Source organism: Silene latifolia, chromosome 4 (assembly GCF_048544455.1).
Source record: "Silene latifolia isolate original U9 population chromosome 4, ASM4854445v1, whole genome shotgun sequence".
NCBI lineage: Eukaryota > Viridiplantae > Streptophyta > Magnoliopsida > Caryophyllales > Caryophyllaceae > Silene > Silene latifolia.
Window position 1 is genome coordinate 54,479,626 of NC_133529.1, and position 21,429 is coordinate 54,501,054.

Here is a 21,429-nt window from a genome sequence, read left to right on the forward strand (position 1 = left end):
TATATTTGATTTTACTCATTATTGTACACGTACTTTTTTGTCATCTTACCCTTGTTCTTTATTATCCTCACAATTTTCTACCCTCTTCTTCATTTTCTCTCCCACTCATCATCACCTGGACGTCTGGAAGTAACATTCGCCATCAATGATCGCCTACAAGCAAACCCCGCGGGTGGCCGACACCTCGGACCACGACGTCCCTCCCAACCAATATCTCCGCACCCCCAGTCCCTCACAACTAACCACCATCCTTCAATCCCTATATATCCTACGTCCGTCCTCCAACTACCTTACCCTACCTTGCCTCCACCGTCTACGTCTTGTACTCCAGCGTAACCACCAACCTAGTCCCACCCCTTGCTTGACCCCTAACCCTTATCGTAACCTTATGCGACTCCGCACAGGTTGTCTTTAAAATTGCATTATAAAAATAGATAGACAATATTTTAAATATAATTGTAGTCATCCTAATTTTCTAAGATAACTCATTCTATGTAATTTATTTTAATTGCTAATGAATGACGCTTAGTCAACTGACCGACCGGTAACTACTTCATACAAAAGAGGCACCATTTTATATTTAAATCAAGCACTTCGTAGTAGTTTGCGTAACTATATGCATTGATGGTTAGGATTAATAAAGTAATAGTATAGTATAGTCTGGGTATTGCATGATGTTATTTTTTTTCTTATACTAGTTGTAGGGCGCGGTGCCCCAATTTGGTAGAATGCTAAGAGGAAGTAAATCGGTAGCATATCAATAGAAATGAGCGTGATAGATTATATATAATAAATAGATGGTGGAACCGTGATATCCCATAATGTGTTCTTGTATCAACGACAAACATAGTATTGAACTATTGATTAACCTCGACATACGAGTATCAACGACATAGTATTTCCAGCATACACCATTCACGTAAATAGGATCATTCTAACACGTACTGAACTTTAATATAAAAACTATTAGAGTCCACACTTTCTAAGCTAACTTTTTTTTCTTGAGTCTCCACTTTCTGAACTTAAATGGCTAGTAACAGCAGGTGTCATGTTGTGAAGCTATGGGCACCATCTTACAATTGTGTCACACATGGGACAAGTCGAAGAAGCCTGTGAAGCATTAATAATAATCAATCAAAATAATATTTGAAAAACAAGTTCAGAACATTGCAAAGTTATATTAAAACCAAACAAGGACTTGAATTACATAAACTTTCTGTGTTTTATGAATTACCAGCTAACTTTTTGTTAATTTGAGATCTATAGGAGTAAGAATTGAATTAGGAATCTAGAAAGGGTATGTTGACTTTGAACAAATAGTGTAGAGAGCATGGGATCTTGGGCCAAAGAACGTTAGTTTAGCACAAATTCTCATTTAAGACAGACGGTATCCAGTCTTAACCTTAAGACGGGTGGATGGTATCTGTCTTAACATCGAGACTGCACTATCCGTCTTAACCTAAAGACGGGTCGAATGGTATCCATCTCAACCTTAAGGGAGACTTATTGTTACCTAATGAATTACACAAACTTGAACATCCCATGCTCCCTACACTATTAAAACCAAACAATTGCAAAGTTATATCAATAAAAATTAAGTGCATTCTGTAATTTGGCTTCACGCTCATTAATCCTAGAAAACGTCAAAATGCACCCAGATTCATAATTACACGTAATTCATAGATTGAGATATTAGAAGGTTCTCCTTTATAACCTCGCTCCACCAGCGTATCGATACCGGTTTCACCAGGAAATAATGGTGAGCATGGTTTAAAACCCATAAAATATGGGAAATTGCACTTAATTAACCAATACCCTTAATAAAGAGGGGTTTGATGCCAATATAGAGGGGATAACTACTAATAGGTCCCAAATACAAGACAACCGTTAGACCTAGATTGAACCAATACAGAGGGGATAACTACTAATAGGTCCCAAATACAAGACAACCCTTAGACCTAGATTGAACCAACCACTCTACTCAGTAAGATATATAAGTTTGTGCACCTCGACCAAGGTGAGACTATGCATCCCAGTAATAAGCTGCGCACGGAAAACAACTTTTAGATAGTTAGAAGCATTTACCTAGGCTTGTAGAACCATTGGCATGTTTGTGCAGCAACAGAACCGAGAAACAATTATTGCACTCGAAAGCTGGGTAGACCTACATCATAACCAAGACCAACTATACATAAGTGTACGTCTTCGCCGCCTATTTGGACAGAAGGATTTCCTTCTCTACAGACAACTGAATACTCATATAAGTATATAACATACATACAGTAGAATATATACAACAGCAAAGGCAAATTAGTTTACTCCCTCCACCTTAATCATATTCTCCATATTCTAGTTTAGTGTACGACTAATGTCAACTTTGAACGAAATTTATCAGCATGTCAGAGATTTGCTATAGCAGAAAGGAAGGAAAAGTTGTACGTTTGATAAGTACTACTCCGTATTTACTTCGTAACAAGCACATCCCTTACCTAAAGTTACACACTTCCTTCAAATTTCAGTCTTAATGTCATGAAAAATGGGACGCCACAGAAACACAAGATAAAAATTGAAAAGAAAACTAAAATGAAAAAAAAAGGGAGGGTCAAAGTAGATAAAATTAGCTATCATGAAAGAGTAAACATTGAGGTAATTTGAACGAAGCGAAAGATGCGAACACACAGAAGTAGATCGCCTCCATTGCTGTTCTAGAGAGAGGAGGGAGAGGAGACGGGATAATAGCAACCGAAAGTGACCAAATTGCGACATTTTGTCTCATCTTAGAGCAGATTCAATAACTTTGAAGAATGCTGCAAATTCAATTAATAAACTAAGCAGCTATACCACGACTACCTACGATCCTAATCTTAACACTCAAATTGAACCTGATACCCAAAAATGCATACATTCCATCAAATAGTCATGAAACTTGGTGATTAAAACAACTTATAGCAACAATCTTCAGATAACACATTAAACCAATACCAGAGATGCTAGAGTACAACAATTTCAAACAACGAGCTTAGATGCCTAATTATGTATTGGTGCTTCACAATACAAATGCTAAAACTTTCACCAGTAGATGAAACACTAAACGATAATTCCAACAAACTAAGCGTAAATTAGTAAGCCAAATCAGACTCAACAGAATTTCCAAAACAAAATTGATAGATGAAATAACCACTAATCCAAATGTTAAAATACCAAATCACGCAAGACGAACACCTGCTACAAACACCTTTAACAACATAAACATTTATGGGAAATTAAATCACCGTACTTAGGGCCGGTGCAACCAATGGTAGTCCCCACACCTCCATTGAGCTTAAGCACCACAAGCTTATTGAACAGCTCCTTCATTTCTGCCGCATCCCCTACAATCAATTCAGCAGCACAAATTACATATCAATCAACAACTACGTCTAACACAAAACTCCGCACAATGGAATGGTCAGGAAAGAAAGGTTTCATAGTAGCTCCAATTGTGTCCTTCAAAGTAGATGGCACAGAAACAGGGCAACTAAAAACCCATACACCAACCATAAACACAATCAGCAAAATTTGGTACAGCAATTATGATTAAGACTCTGATCATAATAACAAATATACAAAAATGAATGTATCCCACAACTCTTTAGTTTTCACCACATCTACAATTATTTCATGAACACAAATCACATATTAACTCAACAACTGCATCCAACCAAATCTCCGAGCCCCCATACACCAAATTTAAACACAATTAGGAAAATTAGATTATACAATCCACAATAATAAAGAGACTAATCATAATAACAAAAATACAAAAATCCTAATCGGTTACTTTCCGCATTGAAGCATGAACTTGAGTCTGATTTCCTTCGCCTTAAACAACAACTATGATTGCATACCAAAAACCCAAATATAAAAATCAGTCCTAAAGAGTAGACGTAAACGAAAAAATCAAATAAATAAAGAAAACGAGAAACATGGGATTGGGCATCATAGTAATCACTAGGCAAAGAAGCAACAGAAGAAGATGAATAAGGGGAAGAAAATAAGGGCTTAAAAGGTAAAATGTAGAGGTGGGATACGAGCAAAAAGAAGGAAAAAAGGGAGTAAGTCTACAGGCGAGATAGAAGCAGCAATAGCAGAGGAACAACGATATAAAAACGCAATTTATACCTCTGTATATGGACTCTCAAAACCCTTTGAAGTGTTAACAAATCCGACTCTAAAACAACCATCTGAAAAGAAAGACCCCAAACAACCACTAATGACTCAATCAACTGTAATTCCAAATAATTAAGCAAATACCCACTTCAGTCAACATCATTATTGTAATTGCTGATTGGCTCGATTGATTGATAAAACAAGTTACAAAAAAACAACAGCGTATCTCACTTGTGAATAAGCAACCCGAAGTGGAGAGACAAGGAGAAAGAGGAAAGGAATCACCTCATTAAAAGCAAAACCTAGCAACTGCACACTATACACATCAAAAAACAAACTGCAATCAATAAGAGTTCAAACAAAAACCTATAATCCGATAGGAAATCAAATAAGGAATAAAAAATGAGCAAGATAAAACCGTAGAAAGTTGCTTTCGCCGCCACTCTCACCTCCGTAGCCTGGAATCTTGTTCTCCCTTCCAAAGCCGCCTCAAATGAACTTAGAAATCGTCCGCCCAAAGCATAAGCTTTCATATTTTGCAAAATCTAGGGCATTCCAAGGTCCATCATCTGGGCACCAAATGTCGATCTTGGAAGCAGATTCTTGAAAGTCATGACAATGACCATAACCACCTATCATACATTCAATCATGTGACTTATCATGCAAATATATTTCTGATCACTGTGTGACCAGTAACTTCAGTGGCCAAATGCTAGGATGATTCCAGACCATCATTTTTACTAAAGAGGGTAATGGAAGTCGACCAACACCATAAAATATATTTTGGTGTTTATGTGACAATAATAAGCAAAGTGATTTGGAAGTTATGAGGGAAAAAGGAAAAAATCTAGTATGTTTACCTTCTCTTGTGTGGAACTTTTGACAACATCCATCAGACAAGGCACGCATCTAGAAGTGTCCAAGTATTCAACTGCAGGATCATAGCACGACAATAGGCATATACAGAGATATGTCTCGTAATGGAGCTGTTCATGGATGAAAGAAGCAACTGTGTTAGGAGATAATTTTTGGATTATGATAAAAAAAAAGTAAAATGACTTTCTAAATTGGCTACCTATAGAAATCAATTGAGAGATTGAGCAAATTAACCTTGCTTGATTACTTTAAATACAGGATTACTGTAACAAATAATTCTGTAACAACTTTCTTACCTAATGTAGTTGTTCCTACCTCCAATTCTATTTCCATTAAACTTGTATTAATGCCATGAAGTACAACCTGTTTTTACAATGGCTGCCATAAGTTTATCACGAATCACCTCCTTAATCGAGCTTGAAACCCGCGGTTAATATCGTCGAGATAGTCACCAACAAAGTACAGTAACACAATCTCGGGAGCTCTTGTCCACTACTACTCTTACACCAAAAGCAAAACAAAATTTTTTGTCCCTAATGTCATGCAACTAATTTCAAATTTAAGCATTATATCCATTGTAGTGACAAGAGTTAAGCTTAGTACCGAATACAATTGATCTAAACAGCCAAAGAACAATATGCTAACATGAAACAATCCCTGAAGCAGCCAACACAGCCAACACAGGCGTCAGTAAACGATCAGCCTAAGAAAAGTAGCATTGTCGACTCCGTGTAATAAAGCAAAAAGAGAAAACATAATCGTATAAGCTTGAAGATACAATGGAGGTAATATACTCAAGTTAGCCAATGTCTAGATTCTTATTGATAGTATTATTATTTCGTGTTATTGCTTTAGCCTTTTTGTTGCCTGCAATATCCATATTTGATTTCATATACTCTGGACTTTAGCAGCTTATTGGGGCCTATCCCTACCTCCAATATCCAGCCAACGACCAAAAAATGACAAAACTACAAGAAATAACATTTTATAGGACTAAAACACTAATTCCGAGTTTTGTGAGAGGACCGAATGAAGGGTGGCAGCAAAAATGCCTTTTGATTAATGCATATTTGTTTATGACTGCTTTCGGCATTGAAGGCATCAGTTCCTGCAAACCTCAGGTACGAAATAATGAAACAACTAACCCACGTGAATTATTCAGTCCGTAAAATAGTCAAATAAATATGCATAATGATAATTATTAGTAGCAATAAAAACAGCGTACTAGTGAATTATCAACAGATAAGACACCAAGAATCGCTACATAATCAAACATAACATGGAAATCATGGAATGTTAGATGAAATCACGATTAGCACTTGTGTATAGCAAAAAGCAAACAAAAACATCACACTTTCCACAGCGTTAATTAGTACTAATTGTTATTGGAGTATCAAAGGAATATCAAATTATGAAGTTTAGAGAAGGTGATAGCCAACCGTACAATAAGAGCAAAAAGATGAAGAGAGAAATGCCTAATCATTTGTCAACCTAAATGCCTCCGGCATTGAAGGAAAATCAGTTCCGCCATTTTCAACAATCGTAATTGCACAAAACAAAATGTAAGAATCAAATTAATAAAAATAATTAACTTTGTTGGTGTGATTCTGTGGATACCCTTTTGAGCCACAAATTAATACATGCAGTCAATTAAAACCTCAAAAAAAGCCCCAAATTATTGCATGCCATCAATTTAAACCCAAAACTAAACCCTAACTTATGTAATTTAATTCACAAATCAATAACAGATAGGAAGAAATCACACAATTCAGCAGAGCAACTAACCTGCTACTTGTTGGTGACAGATTCCATTCTTGATCGCCATTGTTGTTGCTTTAATGAGTAAGAGAAACGGAAGAAAGATTCAGCAGGGTACATTATCACGCCCACAAAACCCAGAAATTAAATTAGGAAGTAGCTTAATGGTGGTGATAAATTGGTACACATAAAGAAAGAGAAATCGCATCAAGTAAAGAGAAAGAGAAAGTGATCAGAGAGAAGAGGAGGAAAGAACGATAAAGAGTGTAGAAAAAAGCCAGGGGTAAAATGGGAAAAAATGGCAATAATTACTGTTCTGGGAACAGTAACTACTAGGGCAGAGTACGGATCGGATATTTGATCCAAAGTGTTAGTTCGGATCGGATATCCATATTAAAAATTCTGAAGTTAGATATCCAATATCCAAACCAAATGTTTCGGATATCCAATGTTCGGGTATCCAAAACAATCGGATCGGATGCGGATATCCATCGGATATCCATACTTTAGAATTTACTTTAAAATTAAGTTTGAAACACGATTATATTCATAGTCTTACATGATGATTTTCTTTAGTATTCTTATTCCAATGTTCTCGACATAAAATTTAAGTACCACCTAGATATTTCTCTAATATTTTAAACATTAATTAAGTTGTTGTATCAAATAAAATTTTATTTTCTCGAAATTATACTAGAAAACTATAGTTTCGTATCGGATCGGATATCCAAATGTTTTAATTCTAATATCCATATCCAAACCAAAACCAAAGATTTCGGATCAGATATCCAAACCAAACCTAACTTTCGGATCAGATATCCAAACATTCGGATCAGATTCGGATCGGATATCGGATCAGTTTGGATAATCGATTTTTTGCTCTGCCCTAGTAACCACACCTTGGGTTTTGTAAATGTTATAGATAGATAGATAGATAGATAGATAGATAGATAGATATAGATCGATTTAAATTTACAATGGACTACAACGACATATGTACATTATTACCGTAGTCTTCTTTCTTTTAGTCTTATTAGCTACTGCAACCATCTCTTTGTATCCGCAAAGAAATGCTAAACGGTCGACTGAAATCGAAGACTGGGTCTTAAACTTAACAATATCCCGCTCCATACGACGTTAGCCACGAGAATGAAACACACTACGGCTACAGTTCTTGCTCTGGCTCAATTGCTCTCTCTTTTTGTAAAATCGATTGAGTTATTGTTACTGCACAAGTTTAGCACCAAAACTTGGGAGAGACGATTTCTCACTAAGTTATTGAGAGACCAAACTTTCGTACCCATTTATTTGTTTTTCATGACCCTTTTATTGTTGATCGTGACATAGTAATTTCGTACCTTTTTACATGATAAATGTACCTATTTTATCTCTCATCATGATTTGTACCTATTTTTTTTATATCCAGTACCATTTTTTCTTAAAATTGTAAAATAGTCTCTCAATAAACTTATTATGAGACCGTCTCTCAAGAGACTTACTCCAAGTTTAGTATCTCGGTCCATACAAACCTCGTTGTAAGTCCCTTGTTCATCTCGATAGTCACCTTTATTATCTTAGCCTTCATTCATCTGAACTCTTGTTACAATCTCATTTTTCGATTGACAGTATAAAAATAGAAATTAGATAAAACGTAAATAAATTACCAAAGGGAATAAGCGGCGAAGGTAGGGCCTCTTATCTGTTGTTTGACGACTTGACGTCCATAGTAAAGTCTTCTAGCCCAAATACAGATTTACAATTCTTCATCCTGCACATCAAACATATTTCATCATTTCATATTCAGAAAAATTAGCATTATAAATCCCCCTTATACTAAAAGAATAAGAAAACTGAAATTTTTCCCGCCTAAATGCTTTTAGCTAGAAATTGGGCCTAACTTTATCTAGATATGTATTGGACCTAATATATGGTCTTTATGTGTCACAAAATCACAGTATCTTATCAAACACTGCAACTTTTATGGTTGGGCTAAATGTATTTTATTCATTATTATCTCATTAGTCCAATATATTTATCTTAAATGTCGTAAATATTATATTTAAAACGTATGCAGATTTTACTCATCTTATTAAAATCAGTGTGTGCTTTTCACTTTTTTATTCTTTAAATTTTTTACTCCGTTTAAATTGTTACTCTGTATATAGTAACAAAAATTACAAAAATAGTTATATGCTTTAAATGCATAAAATAAGCAAAAGTTTTGTAAACAATCTTATTTTTTTAATCATAAACTTAGTTTGAGTAAAAATGTAAGATTCACTCTATTTTAATTCTTAGTATTTTTGCACATTAACAATTAAAAATTATAGATAATTAAAAATAAAATTCAAAGTTCATTTATATACTATTATTAGCTCTAATTATTAAGTTATCTACACATGACCGTCTAAAATACCGTGCATTCGCACGGGCTCTACACTAGTTGTAATACCCCGTATTTTAATGATAAGTTATGAGAATAGTTTATGTAATCTAATAATTAATTAAAGGCATTTTTTGAATTACAAATAAGACGATAATTAAATAATAAAATAAGTAAAACAAGTCGGGAATTAGGCTTAGCTAATAATTGAGTATTGGACCATGTGACATTAAGTAATTGGACTGAAATTTAGTATAATAAGGTTAGAGTATAATCGGGATTTGCATCGGAAAATAATTATAATTATAATATAATATGGAAAGGTAGTAATTATATTATTACTAATAATAATTTATGACAATAATAAATTGGTAAAGATAAAATAAGGGAATCCTACCTATGATATATGTAATAATAATAATATAATTGTGATAATAATAATAATAATGATAATTATAGTATTATGTGTAATTGTATTTATAGTAATAATAATAATATTTGTTATGAGACGGTAATTAAATAAATAAAATAATAAAGAAAGACGGGATTGGAGTTGGCTCATGTGCTATAGGGCTTGGGTCGACTATATATGTTGCGTAAATTGGTTGATTAATTGTCGGGATCGGATAATTACTAATAATAATAATAAATATATTTTATATTTCCTAATTGGTTCCTTATAATCTTAGTCTACCAATATAAATAGATGAAACCTCAAACAATAGTCCTTATTATTCATCAAATCTGAAAAATAATTTATAAAGAGGGAGGGAGAATTAAGAAAGGGGAATAGCAAGGAATTTATCGTCTTTTATCGTCTCAAGGTAATATTCTCAGACCGTCTTATGTATATACTTTGCGATATTATAACTTGTTATCTAGACCACCATATGACGAGCCGTGACCGTGACCATGACCATGGACCACCGATTGACCAGGACCCACCGTTGACCACCAGGGACCTCGGGAAAGGGGAGTTTCAGGCGGGTTTTGGGTGGTTGTTTGGGTTTGCTGTTAGGGTATGTCGAAGGGGGATTTATTGGGATTCGATCCATGAAACTTAACCAATTGAACCTGGGCTAGAATGGGTTAAGACCAGGGGTGAGCGTCGACCACCATGGTGGTGTCGTGGTGGTCGGAGGTGGCGGTTTAGGGTGGTTGATGGCTGGAAAACGCGAAAACAGGGGATGTCGGGTTTGGGGTGTGGCTGAAGGGTTTGTGTCGTGGTGTAGAGGGAAAGAAGGGAAAGGCGGGGCTGCTGGTGGTAGTAGGTGGCCAGATTGCTGGCGGCGAGGGGCCACAGGCTGTTGTAGTGGTGGTGGTAGTCGTAGATAGGGGTTTGACGTGGAGTTTGTGTTTGTCGGGTTTTCGGTAATTGGTTTTATTCGTGGTTGGTAGGGCTTGTTTATACGAGTTGTATGGGGCGGTTGGGATGGTGGTTGGAGGTCGTCGGTAGTCGTGGTGTTGCGGGCTGTTGGTGACGGAGTCGGGTGGTGTCGTTGGTGGTGGGTAGTGTCGGGAAAAGATGGGTTTTTAAGGGGTATTGGTGATGGGTTTACACGGGTAGTAGGGGGGAGTTGTGCGTGGGTTTGGGTAGGTTAATTTGGTTGGGTTTTACTTATTTGAGTCGGGTTTTTTATTAGTTAATTCGGGTGACTCGGGTTTTGGTAATCGGGTTTTTAATATAATGATTTCATATTAGTTTTATAATTAATTTATAATTAATAAAATAATTAGTTGGGTGATTGTAACTCGGGTTATAATTATTAATTAATCGGCGTAAAATATAATTAATGTAATCGAAGCATAATTAGTATAATTAGTATATAATTAATTATATAATTAGTTTAATTGTATAGATTAGTAATTGTAATTATTATTTATGTTAGGTGACGGAATTGTTGAGAAGCATTATTTATTGGATTGCTTTGCTATTTTATTGGATTGCTGAAAAGGTAGGAATTTCCTACTCAACTCGGGTTTTATTATTAAGTGAATGGATGTTTAAATGTGACGGTTGATGAGACTAAAATTAACAATTATGATTTATTATTGGAATAGAGTATTTGAGTATGTTAAATTGTTGGTTGAGCAGTAAGACGGGATTGTCATTGAGTATTGGATTGTTGGAGAGTTGATTATTTAGACGAGCACAACACGGAGGGTGTTACTGCCAGTTGTGCATAGCGAGCAATCGTTACTGCCAGATGAGCATAGTAAGTAATTACTACTGCCAGAGACAGTTGTGCATAGTAAGTAATTACTACTGCCAGGTGAGCATGGTACGCAAGTACTACTGCCAGTTGAGCATAGCACGGTGTTAAGGGGGTTGTGCTACTGCCAGAGACGTAAGTGAATTGTTCGGATGAGGTGATGAGAATTTGAAAGATGTTTATTTTGGTTGGATTATTATTATTGTTGTTTAGTTTTATTCCTACTCAACCATTGGTTGACGTGTTTGCTTCTGTGTCAAAATAAAATTGATGCCTGCTTTAATTGATGGCATCCTGTGGTGAACCATTTAATATTTCCGGTTAAATGGGGAGCAGATTTAAATAGCAGGTTTTGAGTTAGCTGGATATGGGGAGCTTGGGCGTGTGAGCTTTCGGACATGCGGGAGTCTAGATCACAAATGTAGTTATATCACTTTATTTATTTCCGCTGCGAGTTGTAATTATTTTATTTTAAGTTTTAGTTAGTTAAATTGTAATAAACATGTATTCACTAAAGTTTTAATTTAAAGTACTTTGGTTTGTTGTACTTTGTTATACACTACCTCGGGAAACCAAGATGGTAACGGTCCTATTTATTTGGGAATGTCTAGCTAAAGGCTCCTGAATAAATGGGGGTGTTACAAAGTGGTATCAGAGCAAAACGATCCTCAGGCCTAACCAATGAATAATAATGAAATTAGGATGTGTCTAAATAAAATGAACCCCGGGTAGAAACTGTTAGGAGCCCCTCTTAGTGCGGTTAAGAAGGCGCCCTTAATTCATACCATGGCCCTCTCAGTTTTGAACCGGGAACCCTGAGAGAATACTTGAGAGTGTGGGGTAATTTAAAACGAATATTGTTTGTTTTGTCTTGAAAGTGCTTGTTGCCTTGTGTACATGTTGTTTTCATTGATGATTGTGGTTACGGGGATATAACTTTGCTTCTAGGAAGAGGGGATGTGATATGATTTTAAGCATTGGTATATGTGTATGGTTATAGAAAAGTGTGATGGTATGTATTTGGGGAGGCATAGTTGTGATTAATATGTGAAGTATGATGGGTATAAGTGAAATTGTGAAGAATGTGATTTTGGTTGATTTCTCGACATTTTATCCTTGATTGTTTTGGCTGTCATTTACTGTCGGTTTAAAATTATTGCCCGACATTTTTATGTGTGATACTCTTGTGAGTTAGATTTCATATGCCACTAGTATCATATTTAAATAATATACGGTTTAGGAGAAATAAATATTTTGGTGGACAGTAGTCGAAATATTCCTGTACAGTGATGTTTTCGCGCCATGTTTTTGTAAAATTTGCCATTTAAAAACTACGTAATTATTTGTTATAATTCCAACGCCACTGTTTAATAGACTCATGTATGTTTCTAAATTGGTAAGCCACGTTTTAAGAAAATATTTTGACAATTTATGGTGATTTTTACAAGTTGACCTAAGTTTCTGACAAGTTGCTATAAAATTTCTGTTTCGACCAAGTATCTTGTAAAATGCATTATAAATTGACCCTTTGAATTTTGACTTGATTCTTTCACCCCTGATCTACTAACTCTTTGTATTTTCTATAAATTCTCCATAATTTGTTTATGTTATTAATTATCTATGATTTTTAAGTTGTAGCATGTTTTCCTTCGTCTTGAATAATGAAAATTTTGTCTCTTAATGTTTTGATATGGTGAATTGTGTGAATTAGATTATCATGTCTAGTGATATGCGGAACGTGTTACCCTAAAGCCTATATATATGTGTTACAATAATTGCATTCATGTTTAAGTTGGATGTTGTTAGTGACAATTAAGATGAACTAAGAAAAGATTAATTAAATAATTATGCGCATCTTTTGTTATAGATTATTATTAATTTGGCAATGTATTCGCCAGTAGTTAAGCAATAAGTTGGAATAAAGATTAATTCGAATATCTTATATGATGTGATTTGCTAGTAATTAAAATTTTGTTATTTATTCAATCATTAATTCATGTTGGAAGCGATAAGTGTTCTATATTACAATATGTGTTTCATGGTTTTATGGCATTATAATAATGAGTTGATTGTTCCTATTTTTAGTATTCCAAACTTCGAGGACGAAGTTTATTTTTAGGGGGAAAGAATGTAATACTACATAAATTTTGAATTATTGTTTTGATGAGATTGATGTAGTTGATAATCGAAGTTGCTTAGTAATGTTGAATGGTGTGATGTTGTGAATGTTGTGGTTGTAGTTATGGGCGAACTTCGGGACGAAGTTCATTTTAAGGGGGGAAGACTGTAATACCCCGTATTTTAATGATAAGTTATGAGAATAGTTTATGTAATTTAATAATTAATTAAAGGCATTTTTTGAATTACAAATAAGACGATAATTAGATAATAAAATAAGTAAAACAAGTCGGGAATTGGGCTTAGCTAATAATTGAGTATTGGACCATGTGACATTAAGTAATTGGACTGAAATTTAGTATAATAAGGTTAGAGTATAATCGGGATTTGCATCGGAAAATAATTATAATTATAATATAATATGGAAAGGTAGTAATTATATTATTACTAATAATAATTTATGACAATAATAAATTGGTACTTTGGTTTGTTGTACTTTGTTATACACTACCTCGGGAAACCGAAATGGTAACGGTCCTATTTATTTGGGAATGTCTAGCTAAAGGCTCCTGAATAAATGGGGGTGTTACACTAGTTATATAACAAATTTTTTGAAAGTAATATAAACAAACAAATGAAACAAAGAGGTGTAGAGTTTAAGTATGAATATAGAGTACGTTAGATATTCTATATTTCTATAATGGCGAAAATTATGTAAAATATGGTCAAATAGAAATTATAGGATAGTTTCCCTTGAACCCTTGATATACAATACGGAGTATAAGTAAAGCCAATTCCAAGATTTCAAATATTTGATGAAATCTCTACTTATTGACCGCTCATTACAATAATGGTAATATTTTCATTTACATAAATCACGGCTTCAATTTTGGTAACAAATCATTAAATAGTAAATTTGATTATGATTAAATTCATTATGGTAATAAATATTTTTGACACTATGGAAACTTTCTTCTATAACTTATCCGTATTATGGGAACTAGTTTAGACCCCGTGCAATAAATGGACGGTATATAATTTTTTTTTTATTTTGAATAAATACTTATATAATAATGTCATCTCATTAGTTGTTCATATTTCTCGTCATTATATTTACTTTGATAAAAAAAGGGTTGAAGCTGAAAATTAATCAATATGCGAAAATGTATTTTACAGAAAATATTTTTATATCACAAAGTTAATGATTTCAAATTATACTCTCTAAATTTTTTTTAGCCACGAAAGTAATAATAACTATTTACAGTTTTGTTTTATACATAGTATAAGTCAAGTCATTCTCAAATAACAACATCAATAAAAGATTTAACAATTAATAGTTTTATATAAATTTTATCTATATTTTAATTAAAAATATTCTAATATTTTTAGTGAAAATAGTATAATTTAATGAAAATATAATAATTTAATGAAGAAAACCATAATTATTAACTTCCTTATTTAGTAAATGCACTTAATTGTAATTACCTTCCTTATTTAAGAAGATGCTTTTTGGAGGAAAAATTTGTAAGAATGTCTATTCATTTAGTAAATAGGGGATTTGTTTACCTATAATTAAAAGATATTCTCTCAAGAAATTTTTATTCCCTCTAGCATAAACTCTACGCCCTCCTCTGATGATGACTAAAATAATCCTTCCACGGAAAAATTTAAAATGCATCAATCGTTTGGGGCGGCCCCAATGAGGAGGTCTGCATCGCCTGATCGATCTCGAGTGCCGGAAACTTTGGATCCAAGGGTTCAAGTGGCCCCTTCGATGAGGGGGGCGTATAAGGATTCCCTTAGTAATGGTGTGTCACCATCATTTGCTATTCGTCAGGGGTTGGATTTCAATGTGACTAACAATGCGATCTATGAAGATATATCAGATGATGATGTAGAGGAACATGAATATGCGAATGACCCCACTTGCCCTACTATTCTCTTAACCAATGAGGAGAAAGCAAAGATACGATTATAGTGGAAGGACTCGTTAATCATTAAAATGTTCGATAAGAATATTGGGTATTTCTCCTTGTTGCGCATAATCAAGAAAAAATGGGCAATCAAAGGAGGCCTAGTACTTACGTGTAATACTACGGTTTTATGAGTCTTTGGGTACTCTATCGAGTGGGGCTTACTTTGTCGAGTAAGTAGTTTTTGACGCAAAATAGTAGACTGCCTGTAGGGTACTCGATCGAGTGAGTTGGGGACTCGATCGAGTAAGGGGCACTCGATCGAGTAAGTGCCTTACTCGATCGAGTAAGTGAGTTTACGGGCTGAGTTTTGACGGGTTTTGTTAATGATGCGAGATTAATATATAATGATGACCGTCACTTTTTCTAATCTTTTTAACATTATAGAAACCTAATTGAGAAGTAGAGGAGTTACGTAAGATGCTTTCATCGCATCATTAGCAAATCCCTAAGGCTACGTTCGTCGGATCATCTTATTCTTTATATCGTTGCGATCGTCGTGTCGAGGGTAAGTTCCTTGTACCATTTATGTTGGGTTTCGTTGAATTCCTTTAAAACCCTAATTGGGTGATTTTGAGGTTTTTGGGTGATTAGTATGTAAGTGGTGGTAATTATATGAATGTTTGTTATAGGAGGAGGTTTCGTAGAGGAAAGATTCTGATTAGATGCTAAGACTGTCTGTGGTGTTTGCATTTCAGGTAGGGTTTCCCTACTCAGTATTAGTTACATGGCTTTGTTGGTGTTGATGTTGTTAATGATGTAGTTGTTGAGTAATTATCGTATTGGATTCTGATTTGGTGATTGTTGGTAGAGTATTGTGATTATCGTATAACTGTCTGTGATCTTCGGAGTGTTTCTCTGGCTGAGTGGAGTCACTTGCGGGAGTGACTTCACGCCCTTGATTCGCGTTCCACAGAAGGAATGTGCACATTAATGGACATGGGTTTATCGCTCAGATAAGATGAGCGAGGTTTAGGTGGGAACGACTGCGGTCCCCCACTCGCGGTGAGGAGTACTTGTTGCGACGGGTACTCTGGCAGGACTACACATTTCAGTGTGTAGTCAGATATGTGGAGATGGGGTGGAGTTGTGGTGACTAAGATGTTGGAATTGAGTTGTATGTATTATCGTTTTATTACAGCTGTTGATTTTGTGTAATTAGTACTGACCCCATTTAAATGTTTTGAAAAATGTGGTGATCCATTCGGGGGTGGTGAGCAGTTATTGAGCAGGTATGAGACTATGCGTATGGGATAGCTGGGATGAGTCACCACGTTGCAGTTTAGAAGTCTTTCGCTGTGTCGAACATTTTATAGTTTTGATAGTAGACAGTTTTTAGAACCTTGTATTTCCTTTTATCAGTTTTGGAGTTTGGCATGTATCACTTTAAATGTTATTACTTGTTCCGGGTGTAATTCCAGAGCAGTGTTGTTTACCACGCAAGCTTGGTGAATGGATGTCCTTCCTTGCCTTGACTCTTCCTCTCGGTCTCTCCTGAAACGATGAACAAACTGAGGGCTCGGCTTTGCACCGAGCGTACTCACTCCGACGCTCAAGTCAGTGAACTTAAAGGGATTAAGTTGTATGCTACTTGACAAAGTATATTGTAGAGAGATAAGGGAGTTTATTACCAGATGAATAGTGAGTTTTTAGGTTAGATTCTGGATCCTTTCCTCAATGAGGGTTGAGGAGTATTTATAGACTTTCACCTTTTGTCACGTAGTGGCCAAGTGGCTAGCAGGTGGAAAGACTGATCTACCCTCGGCCGAGGGACCCATGGCAGGCCGGCGGGCCCTGTTGACTCGCCGCCGAGGGGTCTTGGATATGAGTGCGCGGATATGTGCCCTACCGGCTAGTTGTCCTAGCCGAGGCACAAGAGACAGCCGACAGCCGGGTGATTATTTGTCTAAGTCGTTGACTTCTTTGTGGATATCTTTGACCTTTCTCAATATGTTGACTCGGTCAGCGGGTGCAGAATATGCCCCATCAATTTGCCCCAGCGTAGTCTATGCCGTGGTATGGACCTTCGATGAGTGTTGAGCGTATTCGCGCAAGAAAAAAATTTTCGCCCGGCTTCTTCTACCTCGGCTTGGTTCTCGCTTAGGCCGTACCGTATCATATCCCCCTCCACATGGATGTGTAATGGACATCAGATGTGGAAAAGAAAGTGGCGCTGGCCGAGACCGAGGTTGTGAGTGCCATGTGCTTTTGATTGCCCCAGTAGGTCTTTGTCAAGCTTGGTTGAATCGGCGGGCGTTTGGCAAGTAGATACCAAGGGGCGTGTTGAAGAAGATACGTCGATTGGCATTCTGTCAAGGAGCGTGTTGAAGAAGTTTTTAGAATGTTTGTCGATTGACATTCCATGGCCGCATGCATGCTTGACATGTGTCTCGTTGTTGATTGGTTGACGCTTCATGGGCTTTGCCCCCGATTGGTCGATTGAGTGGGCTTTGCCCTATAAATAGGAGAGTTAGCCCCGAATTTGGCCTTCCAAATTCATTTTCTCAAAAAATTTCTTCTTTCTAGCCCTCTTTGTGAAACTTCTCTCTAGTCTTCGAATCGTTACTTCGGCGTAGCACTTTTTCTTCCAGGTAAACAAACAAATTCACCAACTTTTATTTGTTAAGTTTTTGTTGTAAACATGTCTTCTGCGATGCTGGGACCTAGTAACCTTGCGCCGGGGTTCCCGCCGCGTCTTGATGAAGAGGAGGCACTAGCCGTTCCGATAAGGTCCGGGGGCCCTAGGTCTCCTTCTCCCGAAGTTGATCCAAAAGCTCTGGAGGATTGGGAGGATGATGATGATGTTGATGATGACGGTGATGATGAGGATAGGGCTCATCCTAATGAGGAGAGACCGTACATCATGGATCACGGCGGCGCTGTAAGGTCCGCCCGACCGTGCTTGGACTCACAAGTTTGCGAGTTGTTACGGTCCCGGCGTTTTCGAACGTCACTTCTCCTTCGGCAGGAGTATAGTATTGTTATTCTGGGGAAGGTCGGCGGGCTGTTGCCCTCCTTCGGCTGCATCGGCGTATACATCGACACACCGGAGTATGGGCTCGGTTTCCTCACGAATGAACACGTTATGGCCATAATTAAAGCCATGAACGTCGCGTGGCCCAACCGCACCCGTTGGCCATTAGGACCATAGTCGGCTTTGTGTGGCTCTGCCTTTTCAAGGGGGAGGTCCCGACGGTGAACTTATTCCGCCGGCTTCATCACCTTCGGCCGTCGGCCCCTGGTCGCGTTGGGTGGTACGGCGTGCGACGGAGCGGGTTACGTCTCCGTTGATAAGCTTTCTTCCTGCAAAGGACCGGAAAGATCGGTGGGTGTACGTTGAGGTTCGGAGGATTATCCATCGCCCCGGTCCTTCCAAAGACCAAGTCAATTTGCGGTGCGAGAGTAAGGCGGAGCATGACAAATGGGTCTCCTGGAGTAAGCTTAAGATGGACGCCAGCAAGGTCCCTCTTAATGCGGATGAGAAGCGGGCGTGAGGTCACATTTGAGGCGGAGAAGAATGGGATGCCGAAGGGATGGATTCCCCCGACGCAGATTATTCTCCAGGATGAGTTGCTCTGCCACGTCGGCCTCATACCGGCCCTCGAACGGGGTGAGTGGGGTCGGTGTGAGGCCCATCTCTGCTTTTAATGTTTCTGTTATTTGAACTTTGATTTATTTCTTCTACTTAACCCTTGCTTCGTTTCCTTTGCGAGACCATTTCGGCCGGACACATGCCTCGAAGATATCCTTAGGAGAATGGGACTTGCCAAGGACAAGAGCGATTGTTAATTTGTATCCTAAGGCTCGACCCGTGATCGCGAACGCCGCCAAATGATCTCATGGATCGGCGGTGAAGGCCCTAGATGTGAAGGCGGCCCGGGCGAAGGTTCTTTGGCGGTAACATGCCGCGCCGAACGCGAAAACGAAGTCTTCGGCGGCGACGGCGTCGACATCAGTTCCACCTCCCATCCCTTCAGTTCAGATAGAGACGGTGGAGGTCGTTGATATCACCGCCGAGGAGGTGGTCACCTTGGCAGTGGAATCTCCCCTCTTCCGCAAGAGGAAAGAGCCTACCGCGCACCGATGCTTCTCGCTTCTCTCGCACTGCTGGAGAGGCCGACAAAGAAATGCGTCCTCCGACCAAGAAGGCCAAGCATGGCTGGATCTATCCTGTGGCTCGGACTTAGCATAGGTTCATTAGGCGTTCCGATGTGAGCTCTCCGGTATGTCCATGTATGTTGACACGGATGCTTTGATTGAATTTTTTGTAGATCAACCGCCGTCGTCACCGGGCGCACCTTTGTTGAACGGCGTCTTTGAGAAGAAAAGCTGCTGAGCAAGTGGTCAAGATGCCACCGTCGTCACCTCCTTCCTCAACCCTACCCCCATCCAGTTAGGTCGGAGGGCCTAAGTTTGGCCAGGATCTTTGTCGAAGTGGCCGATACGGCCGGTGCTCTTATTGTGGAGCAAGAGAAGGCCATTCGGCCGCCCACAGCTCGAGCGGCTCGAGCTTGAGCTCGACGCTGCGAACAAGGAAGCCGAGAGGGCCAAGGCCGAGGTCAAGAGGCGTCCGTCGAGAGAAAACTTAGGGAGGACAGAAAAGGCGATCCCGCCGAGAGAGCCAAGGCCGAGGTCTGGCGGCCGTAGTCGCTAAGTGCTGGAGGGGCGTGACTACCTTCGAAAGTCGCGACTTCAATGCTACGAAGAGGGACGAATGGAAGGGCATATTTCGGTGCCCGGGGAAGGTGGTCCGGAATAAGGATGCTATCATCGCCGAGAGGGAGGAGGACATTGAGACGCTCCAACGCGAGATTCTTCCTAACATGTGCGCCCACAGGGACCTGGCCGAAGAAGCCGCCGGGGAAGTGATTGGGGAGCTCTTTCCTCTTGATGGCTCCTTTCCGTGGCAAAGATTTGACGAGCTGCTTGATGACAAGCTCGAAGCTAAGGAGAAGGCCGCGGAGGTGAAGGCCGCCGAGGAGGCGAGGTGAAGAAGGAGGAAGAGGAGGCCGCGGAGAAGGCGGCCCTTGCCGAGAAGGCTAAGGCGGCAAGGAGGAAGCGAGAGAATGAAGGCACCGAGGTCGCCGAGGCCGAGGCGCCAAGACACACTCCCGGGTCGCCTACCAAAGACGATGTCGCTAACGTTGCGATGGCAAGCAGCAGGCATAGGGAGACGGGCGGTCGTCACCGATTCACCTGGCATCTCGGATAGTTTGTTGGGGCCAACTATTAAGCCTTTCCTCCCCGCCATCTTTTGGCGCTTCAAATGATATGTCTGTAACCTTTTGCTTTTCCTTTCCTTGTATTTTGTAAAACTTTGGTAGGTTGTGTTTTGGCTTATCCCTATGGGGATGGCCGTCGTCTGTATTCTCCTTACTTGTAATCATTTTTTAATAAAGCTTGTTTATTGGCCCCGGCTTGGCGGGTTTTGATCACAATCCTTCACTTGTCTTCTTGCGTTATTAATTGAGCGCTTTTTCATTTTTACCTTTGGCCTGGCCGAGGCAGCTAGAATGCGTATCTCAACTGTGTTTAACGTCTTTTTTCTTAAACATGTTAGCATGTTGGTCGCTTCCTCTTTCACTCTCGGTCTGGCCGAGGCGTCCGATTTGCGTTTCCAACCGCCGTTGTGAACATGTTAGCGTATCGACCGTTGTGTCCCCTGCCAGGCCTTCGGTTGGCCGAGGCGGCTAGAGGTTACTGCTCGACAGCGTTCGTATATCAGTAGACATATTGATCGCTTCCCGCCAGGCCGGTTGGCCGAGGCGGCTAAGTGCGTCTCAACGTCTTCCTCGTTCCTAAGGCATGTTGGTCGCTTTCGCGAGTATCAATCTACCGGTAGTGATCGCCGTGGCGTCTACTTCTTGGGGTGATTTGCCCGGCTTGGGCGTGGCGTCTACCTCGATATGACTATGGAGGGGATAAATACTTTGATGGAAAACTTGGATGATTCTTTAT

General features: G+C 38.6%; 1 long non-coding RNA gene across 11 annotated transcripts; it reads right to left on the reverse strand.

Annotated features, from left to right (window-relative positions):
- Positions 1 to 787: 787 nt before the first annotated feature.
- LOC141653498 (uncharacterized) lies at positions 788 to 6,534 on the reverse strand. Of its 11 annotated transcripts, none has more exons than XR_012547435.1 (6): positions 5,011 to 6,534; positions 4,599 to 4,781; positions 4,435 to 4,465; positions 3,278 to 3,371; positions 2,086 to 2,164; positions 788 to 1,110 (listed from the first exon to the last, which is right to left on the reverse strand). It is a non-coding gene; the product is annotated as an uncharacterized LOC141653498 (long non-coding RNA). The 11 variants fall into 11 exon arrangements; XR_012547436.1 differs by having other exon boundaries at positions 3,278 to 3,873; XR_012547431.1 differs by having other exon boundaries at positions 4,381 to 4,465.
- Positions 6,535 to 21,429: the final 14,895 nt, after the last annotated feature.